General features: G+C 43.7%; 1 pseudogene; it reads right to left on the reverse strand.

The window, feature by feature from the left end:
- Positions 1–533: 533 nt before the first annotated feature.
- Positions 534–652, reverse strand: LOC134912791 (5S ribosomal RNA; annotated as a pseudogene).
- Positions 653–13,732: the final 13,080 nt, after the last annotated feature.

Raw genomic sequence — 13,732 nt, forward strand, 5'->3', positions numbered from 1 at the left:
ACTGCGGATCCCATGTGGCACCATATAAATAAATAAATAAATGAATAATAATAATATGACCATTATAGAAGAGGGATTGGGTATGGGATACCGCACAGGGTCGTGGAGCAATAGAAAAATACTTGATACTGTTGGTCTCTAAGAAAACCGAGTGCACAGACAGTTATCTTGCATTTATCACTGACTACCAATTGTAAAGTACTCTTTGGGTAGCATTATTTGTGATTGTCGGTGGTGCTCCCATGGCTTAGGTAAGATAAATCAATATGCAAATGGAGAGAGAGAAAAGAGAAGTAACCTTAGTTGGGAGCACTCAATTCAGAGACAATGGATTAATGAGTATTAATTAAAACATAACTTTTATTTTTTTATTTTTAATATAAGACACAATAAAGCCCAAAGGATAAAAATTAGTTAGGCTACCTTTGTGAACAAAGAGGAGTTCTAATAAGAAATTATGATACATTCTTTGCATAAATGCATAAAAATATATGTCAGAGACCATGCAAGGTGGTCCTTTTGCTGAGATTGAGACCCTACAGCACCTAGTATTCCCAGGTGGTCGCCCAACCAAGTACTTGCCAGGCCCAACACTGTATTGCTTTCAACATCGGACGAGATTGGGCATGTGCAGTGTGGTATGGTAGTAGGTTCCCCTTAATCATCAGGCATAGGGTACCACTATTGCAAGGAAGAGGACAAGCTCAGGAAGAAGAAAATGTATCAAAATTATCCACCTTGTAAAGGGTTGACTCCTTTTTTAAGTATGCTTTAAGTCACCGTCATATACCTGACAGTGGTTGTGCTTAAAGATTATTGAATGACCGTCATTCGCCTGTTAGTTACCCATTTGTCAGGGTATACAATGGGTTTAAATCATCTGGTCAATCTTGGTCGTTAATTCACACCGGAAACCAGTGTGGGTATTGTAACCTCTATTCCCACATGGAGGTATGAGGCATCAGTGTCTCCCTACTACTGAAATAGCCACTTCAAATATAAATATGATATAAATATGATATTGAGCTCTTGATAGAAGCTGGCACTATAGTGTCCTCTATAAAGCGACTTTAAGTCCTATTGGAGAAACACGCTATATAAATAAAATTATTATTATTATTATTATATAGACTAATTATGACAGCAGATATATTTCCAATCTTCCCAATGTATGCCCCATATTTTAATTAGCTAGCCCCTAAATGCCACTTTAGAGCCTCATCTGACTATATGACCATAATATAATCTATCTTAAAAAGCCACCCCAGTGTCCTTTATTACTAATGTTACTATTAGATGCCAGACTAATTATGAGTTCATTACAGGAAATGCAACTTTATCATTCTAAACAATGTTAGCGCTAGATGTGGCTATTGTTATCAGCAGATACTGTAATGTCTCATTTTTTCTATGACGGCACAATCCAAACAGTAGTCAAAAATGTTCAGAAAAGTTCAATTATACCCCTTTCACACAGGAAAGCAAATGACCGGGTCAAGCACATTTAACTAGTAGTTTGCCGATCAACACAGTCCTTTTTCTGCTTGAAAGGGTCAACCCAGGTTGAAAGTCCTGAGACCTTGGTAATAACCAGGGTTGAAGTCCAAGGAATTTCAGCCTGGGTTGACCCTTTCATGCAGAAAAAGACCTGCCAACTTTCGACTCAGGTTGACCATTTTACATAGAAGAAATTACCAGGGTAGTAATGCTTTACCCGGTTATTTGCTTTTCTGTGTTTAAGGGTGGTCAGACTAGGACCGGCAAAACGACCAGCACTCAAATGCTGGGTAAAAGCCGGGTTTTAGGGACATTTCTGTCTGAAATTGGTATTACAGTAATGTTTACTAGAAGCAAGTTCCAGTTAGAAGCATATTGCTCCAGTCTGCAATGAAAGGAGCAGACAGGGCTCTTTTTTTTTAGACTGATTCATTGATTATGTTTAGACATAGCACATAGCTGAAATACTACATTTGTCTAACATTTATCTACAGATCAATATCAAATTACTTTGAATGCAGTAAGTCGCATATGAGAAATAAGAATTACACTGCAGTTAGATTACAGTAAAGATTTGCAGTTTACATATAGATCAATAACCACCGGCAAGTGTGTATAAGATCCATCACTTTACACAACAGTAATTGTAGGTATAAAATGCAATTTGCCGAATTGGTGCCATAAAGATGCAACTGAACCATAACCTTAATTGTAGCAGCTTGCACTGATTGTACCAATTTAGTAAGTGGAACTGATAATTTTACACTGAGATACCTTAAGGACAAATGTATGGTTTGATTGATCTGTTTAATAATGTTATTTACGTAGAAAAGCAAGGCTTCGCTATTGAGTAAGCTATATACAAAAGTTTCACTAAAACTCTAAGTGAAAAGAAATGGAGGGTTTAAAAAGAAATATTAGAAAATAGTTCACATAACATGGGCAAAAGATGGGTACCTTACCAGTTAATACTTAGCAACACCTATTGTTGTGGAAATCTCAGCTTTCAATATGTCCTACCGTCTTGGCCTTTTCTCCACACTTTGTTCAGGTTCTGGGTTTTTTAACACTCCATTCCCTTTGTTGGACCGTCACTTTATTACAAACAAGCTCTTCTGCATCACTTTTACCAACTTCCAATTCTACCAAGCTGTTCACTTACCATATCTATTTTAATACATTTCAACAACATTACACCTCTTTGCAATTATTATCTCCTCAATATGTCGTTCTCCATTCCTCATCTATCAGTACCACCTCCTAACCAAACTCTTTAACAGATCTTGATCAAACAGTTCTTCAAAGTAAAATGACAATAGCAAAAGACTTGTATTCCTTATCACTTCTTCAAATATACTGTACTGCTACTGTATCTACCACTGCTATCAAAATGCTCTACACACTGCCAAACAAACATACTGTACTACCAATCTCTTTGATCCATTCAGGCTTCTAACCCCAAATGACTCTTTAATAAATGTAAATTTCTCTGACGTCCTAGTGGATGCTGGGAACTCCGTAAGGACCATGGGGAATAGCGGCTCCGCAGGAGACTGGGCACAAAAGTAAAAGCTTTAGGACTACCTGGTGTGCACTGGCTCCTCCCCCTATGACCCTCCTCCAAGCCTAAGTTAGATTTTTGTGCCCGAACGAGAAGGGTGCACACTAGGGGCTCTCCTGAGCTTCTTAGTGAAAAGTTTAGTTTTAGGTTTTTTATTTTCAGTGAGACCTGCTGGCAACAGGCTCACTGCATCGAGGGACTAAGGGGAGAAGAAGCGAACTCACCTGCGTGCAGAGTGGATTGGGCTTCTTAGGCTACTGGACACCATTAGCTCCAGAGGGACCGAACACAGGCCCAGCCTCGGAGCTCGGTCCCGGAGCCGCGCCGCCGGCCCCCTTACAGAGCCAGAAGCAAGAAAAGGTCCGGAAAAATCGGCGGCAGAAGACATCAGTCTTCAACAAGGTAGCGCACAGCACTGCAGCTGTGCGCCATTGTTACTCAGCACACTTCACACTCCGGTCACTGAGGGTGCAGGGCGCTGGGGGGGGCGCCCTGAGCAGCAATGTAAAACACCTTGGCTGGCATAAATACACCACATATAACCCCCAGGGCTATATGGGTGCATTTTAACCCCTGCCAGAATTACCAAAAAAGCGGGAGAAAAGGCAGCCGAGAAGGGGGCGGAGCCTATCTCCTCAGCACACGGGCGCCATTTTCCATCACAGCTCCGCTGGAAGGACGTCTCCCTGACTCTCCCCTGCAGTCCTGCACTACAGAAAAGGGTAAAAAAGAGAGGGGGGGCACTTATTTGGCGCAGTTTTATATTAACAGCAGCTATAAAGGAAAAACACACTTGATAGTGGTATTCCTGTATATATATATAGCGCTCTGGTGTGTGCTGGCATACTCTCCCTCTGTCTCCCCAAAGGGCTAGTGGGGTCCTGTCCTCTATCAGAGCATTCCCTGTGTGTGTGCGGTGTGTCGGTACGATTGTGTCGACATGTTTGAGGAGGAAAATGAGATGGAAGCGGAGCAATTGCCTATTATACAGTTGTCACCCCCTAGGGCAGGGGTGTCAAACACAAGGCCCGCGGGCCAAATCCGGCCCGCCAGACCTCGTCTGATGGCCCGCGGACTCACATTTCAAACATGGGTGGGTCCGTGGGACGCGCTTCGCTGCAGCCAATCCCTAGCCTGCCAGATTGATTGATGGCTCTGTGGCCCGGCTGCAAACTTTAAAAATAGGAGGTGGAGCCTTGCCAGTGCGGACTTGATGGCGCAGCTCTCCTCGATTTGGTGAGTTGTGCTTCAGACAGTGGATAACCTGCGGCTGGAGGAGGGTGTTGGGGTCTGAGAGCTGCCAGTGTTCCGCAGCCGGGGATCGGGGCTGGGTACTCCGTGATCCCGCGGCCAGCTCCGGGTGGTGATGCTGCTTTAGCTCTGAGCTGTTACAATCAGCGGTGACAGGGGGGCTGACTATTCCCGCGGTGGGGGCTGGTTCAGGTCCCCGAGCTTCCGGCATTACAATGAGTCTCACTGACTCATTTAATGCCGCCACCAACGCTGCGCCTGTCTGCCCACCACCAGTGCCCCGGAGCCCTGTGCATTAAGACAGTCACTGCACAGTCAGTGACTCGGGTCCCGACTCCCGGCCGGAGGGGGAGAAGGAGATGCTCTGCTTTCAGCTCCTCCACCATAGACTCAAATGCTGCATGTGCCCGACTTGTTTAACTATTCCAAGTCCCTCTCTCTATTGCTGTTCACACGGACACCTGGCTGTTACACCCCGGTCCTGATTGTCACCAGCGCCAAAAGTTCATGGGAGGGATGCATAGAGTCACTGGCAGCCATCTCCATGCACAGTGACAGCCCCTGATTGTAAGCACTACTGATGCCAGGCAGGAAAATGCAATACTATTGTTGTACAAGTGGAAAGTGCTGCTCCTCCTCTCTCTCGCTCCTCTGCCCCCCCTCTCTCTTCATGTATCCCCCTCTATGCATCTCCTTCCTCTCTGTCTCCCCCCACTCTCCGTCTCTCCTCCTTTCTCGCTCTCTGTCTGTCTCCCCCCTTTCTCTCTCCGTCTCTCCCCCCTCTCTATCCCTATCTCCTCACTATCCATTTCCCCTCTCTGTCTCCCCCTCTCTCTGCTCCTCTCTCCGTCTCTCCCCCCTCTGCGTCTCCCCCCTCGCGCTCTCTCTCTGCGTCTCCCCCTTTCAGAGCTAGTTATTACTTACATTATTACAAAAAACAGTAATAATTGAATGCAGTGACATTAATTTATGATAATAAAGAGTGGACACATAGACCTACAGATACAACCGGCCCTTTGATGGGGACCAAACTGCTGATGCGGCCCCCGATGAATTTGAGTTTGACACCCCTGCCCTAGGGAGTCGACACCTGAGTGGATGAGCTTGTGGAAGGAATTGCGTGACAGTGTCAGCTCCTTACGACAGACAGTTGACGACATGAGACAGCCGGCTAATCAGCTTGTGCCTGTCCAGGGGTCTCAAACGCCATCAGGGGCTTTAAAACGCCCATTACCTCAAATGGCAGACACAGACACGGATACTGACTCCAGTGTCGATGATGAGGAGACAAACGTGACTTCCACTAGGGCCACACGTTACATGATTGAAGCAATGAAAAATGTATTGCATATATCTGATAATACAAGTACCACTAAGAAGGGTATTATGTTTGGTGAGAAAAAACTGCCTGTAGTTTTTCCTGTATCCGAGGAATTAAATGAAGTGTGTGATGAGGCGTGGGTTTTCCCCGATAAAAAACTGATAATTCCTAAAAGGTTATTGGCATCGTACCCTTTCCCGCCAGAGGATAGGGCACGTTGGGAAACACCCCCTAGGGTGGATAAAGCGCTCACACGCTTGTCTAAACAGGTAGCACTACCCTCTCCTGATACGGCCGCCCTAAAGGAACCTGCCGATAGAAAGCTGGAGAATATCCTAAAATGTATATACTTTCACACGGGTGTTATACTGCGACCAGCAATAGCCTCAGCCTGGAGGTGCAGTGCGGGCCTGGCGTGGTCGGATTCCCTGACTGAAAATATTGATACCCTTGATAGGGACAGTATATTATTGACTATAGAGCATTTGAAGGATGCATTTCTATATATGCGTGATGCACAGAGGGATATTTGCCGACTGGCATCAAGAGTTAGCGCGCTGTCCATTTCTGCAAGAAGAGGTTTATGGACGCGGCAGTGGTCAGGTGATGCGGATTCTAAAAGGCACATGGAAGTATTGCCTTATAAGGGGGAGGAGTTATTTGGGGTAGGTCTATCAGACCTGGTAGCCACGGCAACTGCCGGAAAATCCACATTTTTACCCCAGGTAGCTTCTCAACCTAAGAAGACGCCATATTATCAGGCGCAGTCCTTTCGGCCCCATAAGGGCAAGCGGGCAAAAGGCGCCTCATTTCTGCCCCGTGGCAGAGGGAGAGGAAAAAGGCTGCAACAAACAGCCAGTTCCCAGGAACAAAAGCCCTCTCCCGCCTCCGCAAAGTCCTCAGCATGACGCTGGGGCTTTACAAGCAGACTCAGGCACGGTGGGGGCCCGTCTCAAGAAGTTCAGTGCGCAGTGGGCCCACTCGCAAGTGGACCCCTGGATCCTTCAGGTGGTATCTCAGGGGTACAAATTGGAATTCGAGACGTCTCCCCCTCGCCGTTTTCTAAAGTCTGCTTTACCGACGTCTCCCTCAGACAGGGAGGCAGTATTGGAAGCCATTCACAAGCTGTATTCCCAGCAGGTGATAATCAAGGTACCCCTCCTACAACAGGGAAAGGGGTACTATTCCACACTATTTGTGGTACCGAAGCCGGACGGCTCGGTGAGACCAGTTTTAAACCTGAAATCCTTGAACACTTACATACAAAGGTTCAAATTCAAGATGGAGTCACTCAGAGCAGTGATTGCAAACCTAGAGGAGGGGACTATATGGTGTCTCTGGACATCAAAGATGCTTACCTGCACGTCCCAATTTACCCTTCTCACCAAGGGTACCTCAGGTTTGTGGTACAGAACTGTCACTATCAGTTTCAGACGCTGCCGTTTGGATTGTCCACGGCACCCCGGGTCTTTACCAAGGTAATGGCCGAAATGATGATACTCCTTCGAAAGAAGGGAGTTTTAGTTATCCCTTACTTGGACGATCTCCTGATAAGGGCAAGATCCAGGGAACAGTTGGAAGTCGGGGTAGCACTATCTCAGATAGTGCTGCGCCAGCACGGTTGGATTCTCAATATTCCAAAATCGCAGCTGATCCCGACGACACAATTTCTATTCCTAGGGATGATCCTGTACACAGTCCAGAAAAAGGTGTTTCTCCCGGAGGAGAAAGCCAGGGAGTTATCCGAACTAGTCAGAAAGCTCCTAAAACCAGGCCAAGTCTCTAGACAAATGGTCCGGATCGCATCTTCAGATGCATCAGCGGATAATCTTGTCTCCAAGTACAAGAGTGTCTCTCCTGTGGTGGTTGCAGAGTGCTCATCTTCTAGAGGGCCGCAGATTCGGCATTCAGGACTGGGTCCTGGTGACCACGGATGCCAGCCTGAGAGGCTGGGGAGCAGTCACACAGGGAAGAAATTTCCAGGGCTTGTGGTCAAGCCTGGAGACATCACTTCACATAAATATCCTGGAGCTAAGAGCCATCTACAATGCTCTGAGCCTAGCAAGACCTCTGCTTCAAGGTCAGCCGGTGCTGATCCAGTCGGTCAACATCACGGCAGTCGCCCACGTAAACAGACAGGGCGGCACAAGAAGCAGGAGGGCAATGACAGAAGTTGCAAGGATTCTTCGCTGGGCAGAAAATCATGTGATAGCACTGGCAGCAGTGTTCATTCCGGGAGTGGACAACTGGGAAGCAGACTTCCTCAGCAGACACGACCTCCACCCGGGGGAGTGGGGACTTCACCCAGAAGTCTTCCACATGATTGTGAACCGTTGGGAAAAACCAAAGGTGGACATGATGGCGTCCCGCCTCAACAAAAAACTAGACAGGTATTGCGCCAGGTCGAGGGACCCTCAGGCAATAGCTGTGGACGCTCTGGTAACACCATGGGTGTACCAGTCAGTGTATGTGTTCCCTCCTCTGCCTCTCATACCCAAGGTACTGAGGATCATAAGAAGGAGAGGAGTAAGGACTATACTCGTGGCGCCGGATTGGCCAAGAAGGACTTGGTACCCGGAACTTCAAGAGATGCTCACAGAGGACCAGTGGCCTCTACCTCTAAGAAAGGACCTGCTCCAGCAGGGACCCTGTCTGTTCCAAGACTTACCGCGGCTGCGTTTGACGGCATGGCGGTTGAACGCCGGATCCTGAAGGAAAAAGGCATTCCGGATGAAGTCATCCCTACCCTGATCAAAGCCAGGAAGGATGTAACCGTACAACATTATCACCGTATTTGGTGTAAATATGTTGCGTGGTGCGAGGCCAGGAAGGCCCCTACAGAGGAATTTCAACTGGGTCGTTTCCTGCATTTCCTGCAAACAGGACTGTCTATGGGCCTAAAATTAGGGTCCATTAAGGTTCAAATTTCGGCCCTGTCGATTTTCTTCCAAAAATAACTGGCTTCAGTTCCTAAAGTACAGACGTTTGTCAAGGGGGTACTGCATATACAACCTCCTTTTGTGCCTCCAGTGGCACCTTGGGATCTCAATGTAGTTTTGGGGTTCCTAAAATCACATTGGTTTGAACCACTTTCCACTGTGGACTTAAAATATCTCACATGGAAGGTGGTAATGCTGTTAGCCCTGGGTTCAGCCAGGCGTGTCTCAGAATTGGCGGCTTTATCCTATAAAAGCCCTTACCTAATTTTTCATACGGACAGGGCAGAATTGAGGACTCGTCCTCAATTTCTCCCTAAGGTGGTTTCAGCATTTCACTTGAACCAGCCTATTGTGGTGCCTGCGGCTACTAGGGACTTGGAGGACTCCAAGTTGCTGGACGCAGTCAGGGCCCTGAAAATATATGTTTCCAGGACGGCTGGAGTCAGAAAATCTGACTCGCTGTTTATCCTGTATGCACCCAACAAGCTGGGTGCTCCTGCTTCTAAGCAGACTATTGCTCGTTGGATTTGTAGTACAATTCAGCTTGCACATTCTGTGGCAGGCCTGCCACAGCCAAAATCTGTAAAAGCCCATTCCACAAGGAAAGTGGGCTCATCTTGGGCGGCTGCCCGAGGGGTCTCGGCTTTACAACTTTGCCGAGCAGCTACTTGGTCAGGGGCTGTCGAATACTGTGACAGAGGCAACCTGCTGAAGGCCTAACAGTTATGTGTGTGCACTACGGGATAGTACGTATATTATGTATACACCCAATAATCACAGCAGCAAATGGTTCTCATATTCACTAGTATAGTGTAGAAGCATAAGAGAATCCATCTTGATTCTAGCTAGATGATATAGCAAATTCATCTTGAACTTTTCACACACTGAGAGACGAGAAAAACAACTTTGTTGGCTGAGTATTAATTCCACATACGCACTTTCTAAAAGCTCATAGAGACCAGATGTAATTCCTAATATGGACACAGTTGAAGCTCACGAGTATCTTTGAGTATTCTTGACAATGGTCCTAATATTGCATAATAATATTAGGTAACAATATTGCCTAACACTGTATTCCTGAGGTATGAAATCATATGGGAGGGACATACAAAAGGGGCGTAACTGTGTATTATATAAAACTCATTGTTGATACGTGTATCGGGTTGTTGTTAAATGATTTGATACAGGACGAGAGAATGCTACCTCTCCCCTGTATACGGGCGTGGCCCTTTGAATAAATAATAATTGATTTTTATAAATCCATTTTCAATTCATTCTTTTACCTAACAACCCAAACAGCAACAAGATGGTTAATTTAGTTAATCCAAGAGAATTCAACAGATGGGGGCTCGCGGTCCTTGGAACTATAGATTTCGATCTCTTCATCAAATTCTCAAAGGGGTGTGCCAGCCAGCCAGCAGCTGATGATGGAAAGAACATCCCAAGTCATTACAGCACTGGTAAGTATAGAATACCATGGTATGTGCTGTATTCCAGTACATGCTGTTTCTATACCTGCCAGCTGTCTGTGTGATTGTATTTTTTATAATATGAGAATGAGAAGTGGAGAGATTGACAAACTAGTAAAATAACTCAGGGACCTGTTTGTTGTTGCTTGTTTGTAAAATTAATACCAAAATTATGTCCAAATCGGTTGAAGGACCAAGTATCTCGGAAATAATGATTAACAGATGCTGTTGCATGTAAATAAGAATACCAAAATTAATTCAAAGATTTGAGCAAAGAAACAGTGACCTGTGTTTTTCACTCTATGAATGATTGCGTGTATAAGTGCTGTGGACCATCTTCACGAGGTCTGATTGTGTTTCAATCTGCATTCACAGTATTACGTGCCCTCGTTAACGCTGTAAGTGCCAGATAAGATAAGAGCCAAAATAAAGTATAAAGCACATAGACCACCTCCCTTGTTAGTCAGCTACACGTGTGTATGAAGAGTACTTTAAATAAATAGAGTGAACAACCCGAGGTTATAGGGATTATATGTATTTGAGTGTAACTATATATTGCAATACTGAGCTGCTAAGAGCTGCTGGTTGTTTTAAGCATAACCTAAGCATGTTGCTTTGTGATTGTAGTTGTGATAAGAGGATCTACTGCAGCTTCCCAGTTGACAGACGTGTCGCGTGTGTGAAAAATTGCAGGGATTGCGAATTTTTCCAGCGTATGGGAAGGGCAGGGAGGATTAACCCTAAGTGTGCATATCATGTATGGAAGAAATATTCCATAGAAGCACAAATTTTGTATAGTACTGTGACAAAGGGTACAGTCTATGTTTTGCATTTCAATCATGCTGTATAATATTGGCCTGATCAACCAATACTAAGCGTATTTTGAAATCGGCAAAACTGTTGAAATCTGCAAGAAATTGAAGTTTGCAAACTGTATTTAAATTTTTGTGTTACGGTGTTTTGTGTGTGGAACATAATGTTCAGTTAAGTATATTCTCAGATCTGTGTCTAATGGAAACCTTCTGTCTGTGATTGGCATGGTTACAAGTTTTGAAATAAAGTTTATATATATATATATATATATATATATATTTGTGAACGGAGGAAACAAAAGTTGATGTCCGTGTTCAAATGGCTTTTGGCAGATCTGTAGTTAAAAATATGTGTTTATCTAATGTTACTATCTAACTATGAAGTGAAGTTTCCATATGGTATTGTTTAATACGCAAATATTCTTTAATGCAATATATTGTGAGAAGGTCTGCCAGCAGAAAAGAAAAAAAAAAAGAAAAGAAAACCCCTTCAGTTTCCAATGCTGTGTAAAAGCACCGAGAGCTAGCGGGCTAGCGCAGAAACGTGCCCCCTCCTTTCCAGCAGCAGTGTAAGCCATGACGCAGTAAAGAAAAAAAAAAGTGTTCAGTGAGCTTTGATTTTTTTCATCTAATAAGATGGATCATAATAAGCATAAGTCAGTGGTTTCCAAATTTTTTTTTTAATCATGTGGCCCTAGAATATCAGAATTTTTTTTCACAGCACCCGTAGGAAAAAAATGTATTATTGAGAAATGTAAAAATAGATATTACATTAAGTAGATGGCGTTTATATGTCATCCTTAGAGTCAGTTGTGTGGTGACGGATATTTGCTTCTGTTTGGTCACATATTTTATGACTGGCAGCCACCAGCACTGGATAATTTGAATTGGTACTAGACCATCAACCCAGGGCACCCCTGCAAGTGTCCTAGGCACCCCAGGTAGCTACGGCACACAGTTTGGGAACCTCTGCATAAGCAATACTCTAGAAATGTTTGTTATACAAACTATCTACTCCAGTTTTAATATAAAAACTAATATCTTTACCAGATAACCTGTAGAAAATGCTGCCAATTTCTTTCTACAACATAACTGTAATCAGAAAAAAATAAAAAATCCCAGCAACAGATATGGGCTAGAGATACGCTAATAGCGTTAAAGCTAACAGATCTGCATCTGGCAGACAGTCAAGAAGACAACGCCCTCTCTCTGGTGGGCTAGACGGAGAAAAGAGCAGTAAAAGCAGCAGCTAAAATCATAGGGAAAGATAAAGGAATACGCATTCTTTAATGTATATGCTGTAAATCAAACATTGCGACAAGCAATTAATCACTACGATTCCAGTATTAACATACTTTTAGACAATTCTTCAAAGTTATTTGGAAGAAACCTAATGTAAAAGTTACAGTGTAAAATATACTACATCACGGATGAGGTATTTCTAAAGATTCCAGGAAGAATAAAGTAGGAACAGATTAAGTTGGATGCATAACATATCTATATATCACTTACCCTGGGTTCGTGAGGTAAAAAAAAAAAAAAAAATATGCTTGCTAAAATCCATCTCATTGTATAGGCATCGATATAATGCAGTGCAAAAGTTCTTAGTGGACTGCACAATATGCAGTGATGAACCAGGTTCCGTAGCCAGGAAGTGTGGGGAATAGTTATACAGAAAATAGGAGCGTTGTTAAGTTTGTAAGTTTTCTGTGAATATGTATATGTGCCAAGGCATTCCATAGGATGGACACAGTCCAAGAAAAGTTTGCTTGGAAGCACATAATTGGTGTGCATGAAAAAACGTATTGTTTGTGTGGACTGGCCAGTCTGAATGATATGTTGAGATAAGTAAAGAAATGTAACCAGTATGTGGATGATATACCTTTGTGCTATAAATTATTTGAAGTATTGGTGTCAGATACTAAACAGTTGTGTTTTCTTGCAGAAAAAGGACACAAGGTGTCGCAAGACAAAAGTCAACGGTGTGCTGACATAGTTAACTACCTAGATCATTATTTGGCGCTAGGCCAAAGATAGTTAAAACCCTTAGAAGGTGGAGCCTTGGTATACATTTATTGATAGATAGATATGTATGACCAGATGATAAATCTCTAGATACAGTCATTTTTTTTTTGGAAATGCTATATGCATACATTTAAGTTCATAACCAAAGAAATTATAGAAGGTAATACAATATTACACTTTATCATGAATAAAACATTATAGATACACAGTCAGAGCCAAACCATCCACTTATGCATAAGCAAGAACATATATGTTTAATACTGAGTATATAGGTTTAATACTGAGGTTAAGCAGTAGATTTTATATGATGTGTACATTTTATCTCTGACAGTATACAACTTAGATATAATATAGCAATAGTGTAGCTTACAGAAGGATTTCAGATTTAAAGATATATCCCTTCATTCAATAGGGGATATATGAACCAACAGGGAAATTGTGACAAATGATTTGTTCCATGAAAAATGTGTTCATTAGGACACATAAACTCATTGACATACTACATACATAAAGTGCATGGGTGAATCTGGACCAGTTAAAGTGACCGTGTGATAGATGTAAATCTCTCACCATATAATGGGATTGCGTTGGGCTAGCTTAAAGAAGCAACATGGGTCCAAGGCTGAAAATAGCCTAGGCACCACCACAGATGGTTTATTCAGCGTATCAGTCCTTTTACTTGCTTCACTGACCCTCGTCACCCGATTCCCCTGTCCAAGAACCTATCCTGGTAGGGTTTCCTCTGGTGGCACAGTGATGCCCAGCTCAGAGTGTTTCCTGCTGATGATTCACAGGATCCACCACAACTTAGATACAGCTGCATACTTGTCTTCCTCACCCCCAAAAGTGGGGAGTAT

Source organism: Pseudophryne corroboree, chromosome 4 (assembly GCF_028390025.1).
Source record: "Pseudophryne corroboree isolate aPseCor3 chromosome 4, aPseCor3.hap2, whole genome shotgun sequence".
NCBI lineage: Eukaryota > Metazoa > Chordata > Amphibia > Anura > Myobatrachidae > Pseudophryne > Pseudophryne corroboree.